Genomic DNA, 16,192 nt, shown 5'->3' on the forward strand with positions numbered 1-16,192 from the left:
TCAAGTAAAGCATTTCAGGTAAGTGTCTACAAATGGTTCAAAAAGTTGCCAAAAGAGGTTGTACAAACCTAGATTTGAATCCTAGTGTCTTTGCTTATCACCTATATGACTTCCAACACTTTACTTTCTTCATATTTATATAACCCATGTGTCCAACCTTATTACCCTGGGGTACACAGTGATGTCACTCTTTTAACATCCAAATAACTACATCTAAAATCCCACCCTGTGAATATCAACCCATAGTCCCTCTAGATATTCCCTGAATTACCAGTGCTGCTTTCTCTATCCACAGCAGCAATCCCAGTTACAACTGTCAGAGTATCATCAGCCCACGCAAAGGGACCACTTCCATGATGCTGAGACACTAAGACCAGACAACCTGGGAAATTCCAACAAATTCCTGACAATTGTCTTCACTGCTGCTTCTTACAACAGTTCCCCGGGGATCGGGATAGGGAAGGATTTTAGCATCAGTGATGTGTAAGATCCAGAACAAACCCTCCCATCCCAATTACTCAAATCACGGGCACACGTATCCCCCTTTACTCACAAGGCACACCTTATTGTTCTTATCATTGCCATCATTATGGTTAGTACGTAGTAAGCATTTAATAAACATTTGTTGGGTATATGGATGGATGGGTAGATAAATAGAGAGCAGCTTCCCCCTAGAGTTGTAAAAGTAAATGAAAGAATGCGTGGAAAGCATCTAGCATAAAGTACTATATGACCTTAAAAAAATGCTAGCATCCTATCATTTCTCGTGGCAATGTTAAGTAACATCAAATCTTTAATTTATTACATGTTTCAAAACATGATTTTAAAAAGCAACAAACATTCACTTTTGAAATAAGAGTTAATCCCTTAGTGTCTATAGTTACAGATGTAAATTAAATTAGCAATTAAATTTTATTTCAATACCAACGACCTTGAAACTATACCTTCCAATTATGTAAAGCACCACTTAAACAACGAATCCACAGACCTTGCTTCATCAGTCTGAACCACTGCACCTAGGGATTTTTAGTTCTTTTGAAAAAAGGTTTGTTTTTATCCTACAGCTTGGGGGAAATAAGAAAATAAGACAAGGCAGCAACATTTTTCCATAGCCAGGAGGAAAGCATAAATTTATTTTTTTAATCTACTTGTATAAGCAACAGTGTTCTAATTCTTTGTCATACTAATTTTCAGAGCTTTTCAAATAATTGTGAATTTCATCCAAATTTACACAGAATTTTATCGTACTTCTTTGAAAGCAGTCTCTTTAATAAATCATTTGTTTCATATTATTATTATAACTCTTGATTCTAGATTGTGATTAATTATTAGAACCACTTTACTCCCAGGCTTTCAAATGTAAACAATTTTACTTAGAGTTGTCTCATACTCTTTATGGTCTCCAGAGAATCTATAACTGTGATAACACATTGTAGACATGAAATAAATATTTACAGAATTAATGAAATGTGATACCACGTATATATCATTTCAGTAAATGAAACCACAGAACTATTGCAGAATAAGTTCCAAGCCTTTGCTTGCTTTCTCTTGAGTGCCATTTATAATAACTGCTAAAAAGAGAGTGTTCTAGAATTGGAAGTCATTATGGAGGTATAAAAATTTGGAGAACTGGGATTTTTAAAAATTAAGAAGTGTAGTCTTGAATATGGGGAAAAAAGAGAATTTAACACACTTGCATATCCTTCCCCAGGGTTCCATGTAAATATGAACTCAGCAAGTCCCTTCATTAGACTGTCCATGCTTAAGAACTTGACAGTGAAAATGACCACACAACTTGATATTCATGTCAGGTTAGTTGCTAATCATTTTGTCAGGTCAGAAGCCAGATCACTCTTCACTCCTTAGGAGGGAGAAGAGGACTTCCCTGCAGAGAATATATCTTTCCTCTCAGTCATCCCATGAAAAGATTAATCCTAAACCAGAAAACAATCTGAAGACTGAAAGACAGAAAGACTTCTTTTTCTATCTAAACTGAAAACCAACTGAAACTGAAACCAACTGGATAAACACTGTGAGCTCCAGGTAGGCTTGGCACACATTGAGTACTGAATCTCTTGGCTACGTAAAACCACACAGAAACCAGGTGGCTCCATGAAGCCTTGCGGTTTTGTGCAACAAGAGACACAGACAAGGAATAATATTCTGGAATTGCCAAATTCTCTAACCTCAAAGTAATCAGACAGTTCTGGCTGCATTTTTGAGTGATAAAAGAAAACAACTATAGATATGACCAGCTAGACACCAGAAAATCCTGAGGATTAGAGAGTATGTCACTAGAGTCTCTAAGGAGAAATTGGATGGATGCTCTGCTTATATACAAGCCTTCGGGAATTCAGAATTGTTGCATTTAGGAATATCAATCATTGTATTCCAACCTGAACATACCAGTGACCATTTGGGAAGAAGTATTAAATTGAACCTCTGAAGAGGCAGGCTTGAGATGTCAAAATAAAGAATTCTGTGCCATGGGAAGTATAGAGAGAGTGTAGAACAGTGAAACTCTACAGATGTGATATGTAGGAAGCAAAATCATTTAAAACTATTTTTGTTAATTTAAATATAAACATTTTAAAAATTCTGACCTTTGAATATTTTATATCAATTTTCATTATAACCCTACATACTCTGACTGCTGAAATACAGCATTCCAAAACTCATAAAATCATGGAATCTGAGAGTAAGAAGGGATTTCTGAGGGCAAGAGGGCCAATTTCCCCTCTATAACAATCCAGATTCCCTTATGTAACATCCCAAACCACAGGAACACAACATGAAAACGTGTTCTCAGGTGGTACTGATGATCTGTGTAGGATAAGCCAATCTTCTAATAATTATGACTCAATCCTCTTACAAGGATTAATGAATAGGCTTCTTCACCAATTAATTACTACTAAAGAAAAACATATTAAATATCTTTTTAGAAGTCAAGTTCACCCTAAAGAAGAAAAAACAAAACTTCTGAATCTGAGGGCTTAGTAACCAGCATTTGTTTGTGGGCGTGGAGCACAGCCTCCGTTAGAATTCAGACTGAACTTTGGTCTATAATCTTGACGTAGACACACAACAACATTATTCTCTTAGCTCCTACAGCTTAACTTCTTTTCACGAATCATAGAATATTTTTAAATCTACAATAAACATTTCTAGTGTTGGTGGTATGGCATTATGTTAATTTGGTTGTAAATCACTCACATATTCTAAGAAAATAAGAAGTGGGAGGGGGCTGGTCATGAATACTTTGGTTTGTCTTATTCTCTGCACTGTAGGATAATGTCTCAATAAGGATTTTAAATTTTTTGAAAGGAGCTTTTAAGTACTCACATAGTGCTAGCCCTATTTCACATACAGAAAGGGGCATACAAGACATGCAGATGGCTTTTAATTATGCACTGCTCCTGATAACACCATTTGGGGTTGGTTTATTGGCCTTTCTCCTCTGTCAGAAAGGATCAGCTTGGAGGATTTGGATCTTCAGTGCCTTGCATTTAAGACACTGCAATTCTTTAAGCTGCCGATACATTGTTAGGGCAGTGCTGAAAATAAAAACTTTGCTGTTGCAGAGAACCTCTTAGAAGGCGGGATTAGAACTATCTTAGATAAGGTGATGTTGTCTAGACTGGTTCCTGTGACACTGTCCTGGATTCTCTAATTGGAAAACTAAAATGTTTCTCTGAGGATTGCTCCCACGGCTGTTCCAAACTTTAAGCTGTTTTGCATAGCTTCCAAAACAAAACACATTTTTGCAGGGATGGAGGCTTTCAAAATTTCCATGATGAGTGACCGTTCTTTTCAAGTGTTTTGACAGAACTGCTGCCACAGATATTACTAGAATTCTACTCAGTACACAAAGTAGTTTTTAGCAGCATAAAAGTACTAGTGGAAATAAATGATAAATCTCTTACGAAAAATGTGCTCAGCAATTTTAAACAGTTAACAAGATGGAGTTCCTTGGGGGAAATTATGACAATGCTCTCTTTGTGGCAATTACTCGCCTTTGTATTGAGCTTGGCCTTAGTTTTTAGTCACCAAATAGAAAATAAGAAATTAAGATGTTGTGAGTTATAAAATACAAACCATAATACAGTATGTGTGAGAAATATTTTTAGATAATTAAATAATAAGCCCTATCAGAAAAGAAGATAGAATGGAGGAAAAATTATTTAGGATTCTAAGTCCAAGTGACACAACATCACTACTAGAGGTCATGGGAAGAAGTTAACTGACAGAAAAATACCAGCAAAAAGGAAGATGTGAGCTCACTTTATAGCTGTAATAGTGTTTATGGAAGCCAAATATCTGGAAGTGTGTGGAAAAGATTTATGTGGCATAAAGAATTATATGAATTGTATTATCAGAAGATGTAAATGTACTCTCTGTTGGCATTATTATAGCTGCTTAGTGAGTCGCTTTTCTCAGATGTCACCCCTCTAAAACGAATGAGAATGTTCTACTCTCCTTAGAGCACGAGCCCATCTATGTACAGGGTAACCCCTGAAAAAGTCAGTGGGGTTGAGACTTACCCTTTTCTGAGGAACTCAAATTTTGATGTCAGGTAGATGGCTCCTATTTTCTGTAGGTCACAGAAATCCAAGAGCAAATCGCCAAAGTAATTTGGTTTAACTTGTCAGCATAAACTGCTTCCTTGAAATGTATTCTGTTTGCCTTTATAGCAAATGTATTTAAAACAAGTTTCTTTTACTTCCCTAGAAGCACAGCTCATGCTTTACAGATATAAGTTATTATACTATTTTAAGTAGTTGATACAATTAGTCTTTCCCTATGTGTTAACCCATGTTGGACAATTCAACCTTTTCCAGTTGAGCAACATCATAGAAATATGCCCATCTTAATGCTTCATAAATCAGTCTAAATCCTGACTAATTTAAAGTAGATAGATGGTTGCCAATAATTCTTCTGGGTATTTTCTAATCTTGATTAACATGGGTGTCACTAGATCAGTCCTGTTAAGGTAACTTTACATCTCTCAAAAAGAAAATGAGATTTCTTTTACTGAAGTCAGAAATGTAGCCCTTTGGGGTTGGCTACTGGAACAGCTGTGACTCTAAATTGTAGGAACATGGAACCTTAGGGAAGTACTCAAAGCCAACAGTTCATCAGGACATAGAGCAACGATAAAACACAACTTATACTTATGTATTAGCAAATATTTTTAAGACGTTATTTTAACCAATGTGTTGGAAAGCTTGATATAAAAAATGGAAAATAAATGGACCTTACACCTACTTCATTGCAATAACAGAGTTAATTTGAGACAAATCATAAACCATGTTGGAAACATTAGAACCATAAAGCTCCTAGAAAAAAAAATAGGAGAATGTCTTTGTAAGTCTGTGGTAGGCAAAAATTTCTTAAAATACACAAGAAACAACTAAGCACAACAGAAAAAAACGATATATTACACTTTATCCTAATTAAAATTTCTCCATATAAAACGACACTCTAGAAAATAAAACTCACAACACATATATCTGATGAAGAACTTGTGTCCAAAACATATAAAGAACTCCTATAAATCAATAATAAAATGAAAACTCAATTTGTAAAAATGGATAAAAGAGTTGTACAAATCCTTTACAAAAGATATATGAATAGCCAATAAGCATATACAAAGAAGCTCAACATCCTTAGTCAAAAGGAAAATAGGAATTAACAGTCCCACAACCACCAGGATGGCTGAAATCTAAAAGATTGACAGCTGTTTGCTAGGATAAGAAGCATCTAGAACTCTCACACACTGCTGGTGGAAGCAGAAAGTTGTACAACCACTTTTGAGAGCTCATGTCAGTTTCTTTAAAAGTTAAATACACATCTACCTATGACCCAGCAATCCCACTTTAGGTATTTACTTAAGACAAACCAAATGAAAAACATACATTCACAAAAACTCATATTCCTTATAGCCCAAACATGGAAACAATACAAGTATTTATCAACCAGAGAACAGACTTTTTTTCCATTGTAGTGACATCATATGACAGGACACTACTGATATTTGCAACATGGATGAATCTCAAAAATGAAAGCAAAGAAACTAGAAACAAAAGAATACCTCCTGTGTGATTCCATATATATAAGAAGCCCCTAAATAGGCAAAATTAGAAATCAAACAATACTTGCCTCTACAGGATGGTGATTAAGGAAAAGGGCACAAGGTAAGTTTCCAGGTGGTGGTAATGTTCTATATTTTTTGGGGTGTGGCAGTTACATGAGTGTATACAATTGTCAAAGCTTATGGAACTGAGCACTTAAAATCTGTGGACTTATTGTACACAAATTAAACCTCAAAAACATTTTTACAAATTTAATATTGTATAGCAATATATATTCATATATTCCATATATATTCCCAGTGGTAGGGTAAATTAATGCAGAAACACTGGCAGTTAACCTGATAATCTTTAAAGCCTTAAAAATGTGAAAGGCCTTTGATCAAGTCATTCTACTTACAGGAATTTATTTGAGCGAAACAGCTCTGTATGTGCACATATTCATGTATATGTGTGTGTTTACTGTGTGTATATGTACATGTATACAACAGTAGAATTTTCATTCCAGTATTATTTACAACATAGAAAAATTGGAACAACCTAAATGCCCAATGGTAGGGGTACAGTTAAATAAATAATGATGTATCTGTACCTTGAATATTATTTAGCCATTTAAAAATTAATGGTAAATAAAAGTATTTTTCAATATGGTAGTAAATAAAAAAGGAATTTTAAAAACAGAATATATAATATGAATATTAATTTGGCTGCTTTGACAATACCATCGGTTTTAAAAAGATGAAAGGTTTACTTTTCCCTTCCATGAGAGCTGCTGTTCACTCTTGGCAGGTAGGCATCTCTGCTTTACACAGTAATCCAAAGAGCCAGCTCTTTCCATCGAGTTGTTCCACCATCCCCAGGGTATCTCCTTCTACATGATTTAAGCGGGCTCACTATCACCATGTCTGCTTCTTATCCCCAGGAAAAGGTGACAGAGAAAGTGGAAGATAAGCAAACTGCAAGTTGCACGCACCACTTCTCCTATCGCATCAGTCAAAACATGGTCATAACAAGTTTCTTAGTCAGTTCAGGCTGCTATAATAAAACACCACAGACTGCATGGCATATAAACAGCCAAAATTTATTTCTCACAGTTCTGGAAGCTGGAAGTCCAAGACTGTGACACCAGCATGGTTGAGTGAGGCCCCTCTTCTGGTTGCAGAATTCTTGTATTCACATAGCAGAAGGGTTAGGAAGCTCTGTGGGATCTCTTTTATAAGGGTACTAATCCCATTCATGAGATAGGTTCTACCCTCATGACCTAATCACCTACTAAATGTCTCACCTACTAATACCATCACCTTTGGGGGTTAGGATTTCAATGTGAACTGTGGAGGGACACAAGCATTCAGACCAAAGCACCAAACTACCAAGGAAGCTCAGAAATGTCTATAACTGGACCACCACATGCCCACCCAAAACTGGTGAGAGGAGAGTACCAATGCTACAAGGAAAAAAGGGAAAATTGATGATCTTGGATAAAAATCTTGCATATAATAGTGGAACTCACTTTTAAGCAATACTGCATCATCAATGTTTTTGATAGCATTGAGGATGAAACCATTAGTAAAAACACAGATATTGACAACTCTGAATCAAAAAGTGACATGGAACTGATGGACCCTGAATATGAAGAGTTTTAGAACTATTTTAACTAATACATTTTTCTTCTATTTTCCATCTTAGACATGTCCTAAAGTCATCCATTATGGAAGTCTATATCTAAACAAGTCTAAAAGAACTCTTCCAATGAGTATTAACTTTTCCATAGGAAAGAAAGCTGTATGTCATAGTTTGACAGCGTGTCTCCTTTCCTAGGGGTAAAACAGTGGAAGTTCTAGTCAATGGTGTCTTAGATTTGATGAAATACAATAAAAGGTCAGTATTTGACACTGGTAATTATTTTAGCTGGTATTACGACTGGTCTTTAAATCATTCTTTACAATTCTACTTGTTTTTCTCATTTTGTTTGCAATAAGCAAAATTAGTTGAATAATATACATTTTAAATGGTCCAGCGCCGTAGTCCAGCATGCTAGGAAGTCTAAACAAAATATCAAAACAGGATGTGGCCTGAGCACAGTAGCCCAAATGTTAAAGACCAGGCAAAGCAAGAGTGGCATGCATGAGCCCAAAAAATGAGTGGGGGATACTTGCAGGGACTGGGCTTTTACGTGGTCTTAGTTGTATGATGAAGAGATTGTTCCATTTAAAAACTAAACATAAATACAACTAAAGAATATGTCACCCTCACTGGTTAAGCATGAGTGAATGACTCAGTATCAAACTAGTCAAATACTATATCTACTAGTTTAACTGTGAAGCTAAAACAAAAGCAGTCCCTTTCCCCATACCCTCAAAATTAGCAAGTCATTATCTGAGTAGATACACAACTGTAATAAAAAGCTTTTGTTCTCTGAACTTCTTATGCCTACCTGGCTTTCTTAATCTGGACAATGGCTTAATTCATTTAACATGGTTTTAAAACTCACCCAAATACCCAATTTCATCCTTTCATTTCACTATTATTATATCACCCCTCAGCTTATTTTTATCTCAACACATCCTTATCTCATAATCTTGCCCTCCTCCGTAAACAGTTAGTGATAATCACAGCAGGACAGTTTTAATCCAAACCAATTCCAGATTAATAAACTGTTCTACAACAGAAAAACTAATTCATTAACAAAACACTAACAGCCAGATTTATTTTGAATATAAAATAGTAAAAGCTTATAGAATAATTTAATCTTTATAATCTATGGCCACACAACAATATTACCTGATTCTTAATTAGAAACAAGGAGGAGATCAGGTACTGTATTCAGTTTAGTGTCCACTCAAGTAACTTTATGAGAGTCAAGAATACCTAGCAGGGAAATAAAGGCATGAAAGAAGTCCTTTTGACAAATTAGATAGACAGATACATAGACAGACAGACAGACAGTAGGAAGGGAGGGAGGGAGGGAGATCCATAAAGGACTAATAAAAACAACCAGAACAACAGTTCAGATAATTTTGTCTGATCTCTGGTGAGCCCAGAGATTGAACTAAGACTAATCACAGGGAGTAAAGCAGATTTTCCCAGAGGGTGTAGTACATTAAACCAAACTGTATGATCTGTGGGTCAAGGTCAAAGATGGACACCAAAAGCAATCCTTAGCAGTTATGACAAGTAGGTACTGACTCCAAATGGATTAGGTTAAATGAGAGAAACAGAAAAAAGTTCACAAGCTGGAAACCAAGAAAAGCAGAAAAGAATGAGTGTGTCCAAGCTAGAGAGTGAGAGGCAGAGCATGGAAGAATTTCTTGAGACGCAGGAGCACAATTTTAGCTACTTTTTGGAGAAAAATCATCATACTGTTCATGAACAGTAAGGTGTTATTAAGGTCACTATATGGGCATATGTAGTTTAATTTACCCATCATCCCTTCCATTGAACTGCTCCTTCCCCATGGTGACTTCTCCTGTAGTTACAGGTATGAGCACATGGATCCACTTGGCCAGTCAAGGCTCCATTCATACCCCTCCATGCCCACAGGATGGGCATTTAACTCAAACCAGACCAAATCTTAGATTTGATGAAGGAACTGTGAGATGGATAATGTCTCCTACACACTGTGAGGACCATGGAAGCGTGGAACTGCCAATGGCATAGAAGGTGCCTGACAACGAACCAAAAAGAAAAAAGTGGAGTCCAGCTACAGAGCAAGAGGTAGCATCTAGTACATCCTATGAGCTCCTGGGTCCAGTCTTATTTGAGGACAACTTCACTCTAAACTCTTAAGTTAAATGAACCAATTAATTTGACACACAGATAGAAAGTATATAGTGTATTTATACCCTTACTTTTAAAACAAATGGGAACATACTCTATACACTGCTCCACATATTGATGTTTTTCACTTAACAATACTTCTTGAAGAATGTCCATATCAGCACTTACACATCTACTTTTTTATCCTTTAATAGCTGCATAAAATGCCACTGTGTGAATGTGACATGGTATATTGTGCTAGTTCTTCATTAGTCAACATGGAGAATGCTTACAATTAGTTGCTAAATCAAACTAAACAAAAACAAATATCTGTATACTTGTGTGTAAGTGTCTTTGTGCTGTGTGTATCTCTAGACTTCTAGGGAGCAACTGACAAGTTGATTCTAAAATTTACATGAAAATTCAAAGGATCTAGAATAGTCAACACAAGTTTAAAGAAGAAACTGTGGACCATTCACAAACCTGTTTGAAGACTTTTTGTAAAGTTATGGTAATCAAGACTATAACTTTAGAATAAGAATGAGTAAAGAATGAGTAAAGAAACCAATTTAACAAAATGTAGAATTTAGAAAAAAATGTACATGTACATTTGACTTTCAACAAAGATACCAACATAACAATGGGGAACAAAAAGTCTTTTTAATAAATTGAGTTGGAACAACTAGAAAAAACAAACCTCAACCTCTACTTCACATCATACACAAAAATTGATTTGAAAGAGATCATAAACCTAAATGTATACAGGCACACCTCAGAGATATTAGAGGTTTGGTTACAGACCACCACAAAAAAGTGAATATTGCAATAAAGTGAGTCACAGAACATTTTTTGTTTCCAAGTACATGTAAAAGTTATGTTTACACTATATTGTCCATTAAATGTACAATAGTGTTATGTCTAAAAAACTAATGTATATACTTTAATTTAAAAATACTTTTTTCCTAAAAAATGTTAACCATCATCTGAGCCTTCAACAAGTCATAATCTTTCTGCTGGTGGAGGATCTTGCCTCAATGTTGATGGCTACTGACTGATCAGGGTAGTGGCTGCTGAAGGCTGGGGTGGCTGTGGCAATTTCTCAAAATAAGACAATAATGAAGTTTGCCACATCTATTGACTCTTCCAGCATGCAATGCTGTATGACAGCATTTTACTCACAGTAGAACTTCTTTAAAAATTGGAGTCAGTCCTCTCACATCCTGCCATTGTTTTACCAACCAAATTATTATGATATTCTTAATCCTTTGTTGTCTTGCAACAGTTCTTGCAGCATCTTCACCAGGAGTAGATTCCATCTCAAAGCATCTTTCTTTGCTCATCCATAAGAAGCAATTACTCATCTGTTAAAGTTTTATCTTGAGATTGTAGTAATTCAGTCACATCTCAGGCTCCACTTCCAATTCTAGTTCTCTTGCTACATTCATCACATCTGCAGTTACTTCCTCCAATGAAGTCTTGAACCCCTCAAAGTCATCCATGAGGGTTGGAAATCAACTTCCTCCAAACTCCTGTTAATGCTGGTATTTTCTCTTTTCCCTATGAATCCCACATGTTCTTCATAGAATCTAGAATGGTGAATTCTTTCCAGAAGGTTTCCAACTTACTTTGCCCAGATCCATCAGAGGAATCAGTCTATGGCAGCTTTAGCCTTACAAAATTTATCTCCAAGATAATAAGACTTGGAAGTCAAAATGACTCCATGGTCCATGGGCTGTAGAATGGATGTTGTGTGAGAAGACATGAAAACAACATGAATCTTGTGATGTATCTCCATCAGAGCTCCTGGGTAAGCAGGCATATTGTCAATGAGTAGTAATATTTTCAAAGGAATCTTTTTTTTCTGAGCACAGGGTCTCAACTGTTGGCTTAAAATATTCAGTAAACCATGCTGTAAAGAGACATGCTGTCATCCAGGCTTTGTTGTTCTATATAGAGAGCATAGTCAGTGTGGATTTAGCATAATTCTTAAGGGCCCTAGGATTTTCATAATGGTAAATGAGCATTGGCCTCAACTTCAAGTTACCAGCTACATTAACCCCTATCAAGGGAGTTAGCTTGTCCTTTGCAGGTTTGAAGCCAGGCATTAACTTCTCTCTAGCTATGAGAGTCCTACATGGCATCTTCTTCCAATATGAGGCTGTTTATCTACATTGAAATCCTGAATAACTTACTGCAGCTTCTCCATTAGCACCTTTATGCTATGGAGATGGTTTCTTTCCTTATACATCATGAACCAACCTCTTCTAGCTTCAAATTCTTCTTCTGCAGCTTCCTCACCTCTCTCAGCCTTCACAGAATTAAAGAGTTAGGGCCACGCTCTGGATTAGGCTTTGGTTTAAGGGAGTCCTATGGTAGTTTCATCTTCTATCCAGACCACTACAACTTTCTCCATGTCAGCAATAAGGCTGTTGTCCTTTCTTATTCATGTGCTCACTGGTGTAGCACTTTTAATTTCCTTCAAGAACTTTTCCTTTGCATTCACAACCTGACTACCGATTAGATGCAAGAGGCCTAGCTTTTGGCCTGTCTCAGCTTTTGTCATGCTTTCTCACTAAACTTAATCATTTCTAGCTTTTGATTTAAAGGTAGGGATATTCAACTCTTCCTTCCACTTGTATACTTAAGAGGCCATTGCAGGGTTTTCAGTTGGTCTAATTTCAATATTATTGTGTCTCAAGAAATAGGGAGCCCCAAGGAGAAAGGAGAGACAGGGGAACGGCCAGTCAGTGGAGGTGTCAGAACACATGCTACATTTATTGATTAAGCTGCCATCTTATATGGGTGCAATTCCTGATGCCCCAAAACAATTACAATCGAAGATTATCACCATAACAAATATAACAATAATGAAAAAGCTTGAAATATTATGAGAATTACCAAAATGTGACAGAGACAAGAAGTGAGCACATGCTGTTGGGAAAAAAAATACTGTTAGACTTCCTCAACTCAGTGTTGCCACAAGACTTCAATTTGTCAAAAACACAAAATCTGCAAAGTGCAATAAATTGAAATGCAATAAAATGAAGTATGTCTGTTTACTAAAATAATAAGGCTTACCAGAAAAAAAAAGTTAGGGGAATATCTTTACAACCTTCGGCAAAAGTCCTAAATAGATACTTCACTGAAGATGTGTGAGTGGCCAATTAGCACAAGAAAAGATGCTCCACATCATTAGTCAGTAAAGAAAAGCAAAATACAACTACAATTATACAGTACTTCACGCCTAATGGAACAGCTGAAAATTTAAAAATCTGACAACATCAAATGTTAGCAAAGAAATGGAGCAATGTGCATTAAACAATATACATACTGGTGAAGGTATAAAATGGTACAATCACTTTATAAAACTGTCCAGCAGCTCACTATAATATTAAACATACCCTTATCCTATGACCCAGCAATTTGACCCCTAAGAATTTACTCAAGAAAGATGAAAACATATGATCACAAAAAGTCTTGCACAAGTGTTCGCAACTTTATTCATGATAATGAATTGTCAAAACAACAAAAATATCATCAATAGGAAAAATAAATAAATTCTATTATGTTCAAAAAATGCAACACAACTCAGCAACAAAGAAATAGAGGACACAGGAATAAAGAGGAGTAAATGTTAGTATAACAACATGAATGGATTTTCAGAACCACATTGAATGAAAGAAGCCAGACACAAAAGAATCCATACTGCATGATTCCATTTATATTAAGTCCAACAACAAGCAGAACTAATTTATGGTGAAAGAAATCTGAAAAGTATAGCCTTTGGAGGTGAGAATTGACTGGAATGGGGCATGAAGGAACTTTCTAGGGGAAAAGAAATGTTTCTGATTGGGAGCTTGGTAGCACAGATACATATATTTTTCAAAACTCATCCAATTATAACACTTTAATATTTGTATATTTCTGTATATGTGAATTTTACTTAAATAAAAAACAATCTTTTTATTGTAGTTTTAATGAAATTGAGAGAGTGCATGAAATTAAATGTATATATTCAAATCACCTCTTTACCTGGAAGTAAAGTTGTTTATAATTTTTTACCATTATAAGTATGAACAAATAATTATATAGATCTTTGGCTCAGTTCCCAAAAGTAGAATTTTATTAAAGATTTCATTTAAGACTTTTGAGACATACTGTAAAACCTCTCCCCAAAAATAATGGATCAACCTACAGTCTCATCTACAGTGTAGGAAAACACCCATTTCCCCCACCTAGCCAATATTAAGTATTGCCATCTTATAAACATTTAACAGTGATTAGACTAATAAGAATAATTTCTAAAACTCATAAAGTAATTATTACATCTTAGGAACTGTTCTAAACACCCACTTAATATGCAAAACCACCTTGAGATAGATACTACTATGACCCCATTTTACAGGTGGGGAAACTCAAGCAAAGATAGGTTAAGTTACTCACCCAAAGTTATCCAGTTAGTAAGCTGTAGGCATTGGTCTTCAAACGCAGGAATTCTAGTTCCAGAGTTTATGCTCATATCTACCGTATTTTCTCATTAACATTTTAAATCCTAGATGACCTGATTATTAGTGTGGCTGAGCTTTCTCTCATGCTCTTCACCTTTTCTTTCGTGAACTGCCTTTCCACGTACTGCGCTCATTTTCCCAATGGGGTGCTTGTCAGGGTTTGTTCTGCTCGTTCATTTGTTTTGAAAGAACAGCTCCGCGGGACAAAAACCACACAGATAATATTTACAAACTCTGTCCGGGCCCAACCGCACGTTGCTGCGCTGCTCGTCCAGGGCACGGTTTCCGTCCGGCCCATTAACTCACCCAACAGTTTTGAGACCGAACCACGGTGCTTTCCTCTGGCGGCTGCTCCACCAGCCCTGACACCTGCCAAAGAAAACACCGGCCACACCGCCACCAACCTCTTCGGACGCTCGCTCCAGAAAGCCTCCTCGGAAGGCAAATGGCTGCCCTGAGGGCGCCTTCCCAGGGTGCCGTGCGCGCGCATGCGCCGGTGGGGACACACCAGGTGTTTCCAATTCGTTTGCGAGAATCCTTAAAAGTTAAAGATATTAACCCTTTGTCAGTTTTACCTATTTAAATATTTTCCCAAGATATTTTTCTTTTGCCACTTATTTTTTCCTAATTTTTCACACTGTAACTTTCAAAAGGTATAATTTTTTTCTTTGTTAAATACTGCCTAAGAGATCTCAATGTATGAAGAAGATAACTAATGCATTCTATAAACATCTTGTCTTTAGCAGCTATTTTACCTTCTAAAATGAGTTTAAGACACATGCACCCCAATAGGCACATGCACCCCAATATTCATAGCAGCATTATATACAATAGCCAAGACATGCAAGCAACCTAAATGCCCACTGACAGATGACTGGATAAAGAAGTTGTGATATATTTATACAATGGAATACTACTCAGCCATAAAAATGAATTTGTGGCAACATGGATGGACCTGCAGATCGTCATTCTAAGTGAAGTAAGCCGGAAAGAGAAAGAGATAATACCATATAATTTCATTTATATCTGGAATCTAAAAAGAAGATACAAATGAACGTATTTACAAAACAGGAACAGACTCATAGACATAGAAAACAAACTCATGGTTACCTGGAGAGAAAGAGGGTGGGAAGGGATAAATTGGGAGTTTGAGATTTGCAGATACTAACTACTATATATATAATAGAGAAGCAAAAAGTTCATACTGTATAGCACAGGGAACTATATTCAATATCTTGTAGTAACCTGTAATGAAAAACTATATGAAAAGGAATATATGTATGTATATGGATGACTGAAACATTATGCTGTACACTAGAAATTTGCACATAATTGTAAACAGACTGTACTTCAATAAAAATAAATAATTATAAATAAATAAAATGTTAGTTAATTTAGGACAGGTATATGTATTTGGACTCTAGCAAGAACAGAATAAACTCTATAATGGTAAACATCTTCCTTTCTAATTATCCTTCATCTGATATGTCAAATACATTTGTAAACCGTATCACTTATAACATTTTAATACCGAGAAAGAAATGACAATATGTGTGTGTTCCCCTCTGAGGAACAGGAGCACCACCCACTGTGCAAACCAAAGATTTTTGTGTTGTCTTTGACTCCTCTCTTTCCTTATATTCAACATCCAGTCTATCCATCAAGTCTTCCAAAACATATCTCCCAGTATGTTCATTTCTCTCCCTCTCCATCACTATTACCCCAACCCAAACTCCCACCAGAACCATCACAATAGCTCCCTGGTGTCACATCTCATCCACTCTTGCTTCTTCATCATCCATTCTCCGCCCAGCAGCTAGAGTGATCCTTTTATAA

At 36.1% G+C, this 16,192-nt stretch overlaps 1 long non-coding RNA gene across 1 annotated transcript in view; it reads right to left on the reverse strand.

Moving 5' to 3' along the window:
* Positions 1–14,771, reverse strand: part of LOC140700590 (uncharacterized) — a 133,325-nt gene extending 118,554 nt beyond the window's left edge. Inside the window, exon 1 of the long non-coding RNA XR_012079005.1 lies at positions 14,292–14,771. This is a non-coding gene — a long non-coding RNA (uncharacterized lncRNA). The remainder of the gene's footprint in view (positions 1–14,291) is intronic.
* Positions 14,772–16,192: the final 1,421 nt, after the last annotated feature.

The sequence above is a fragment of the Vicugna pacos genome, chromosome 2 (genome assembly GCF_048564905.1).
Source record: "Vicugna pacos chromosome 2, VicPac4, whole genome shotgun sequence".
Classification (NCBI taxonomy): Eukaryota; Metazoa; Chordata; class Mammalia; order Artiodactyla; family Camelidae; genus Vicugna; species Vicugna pacos.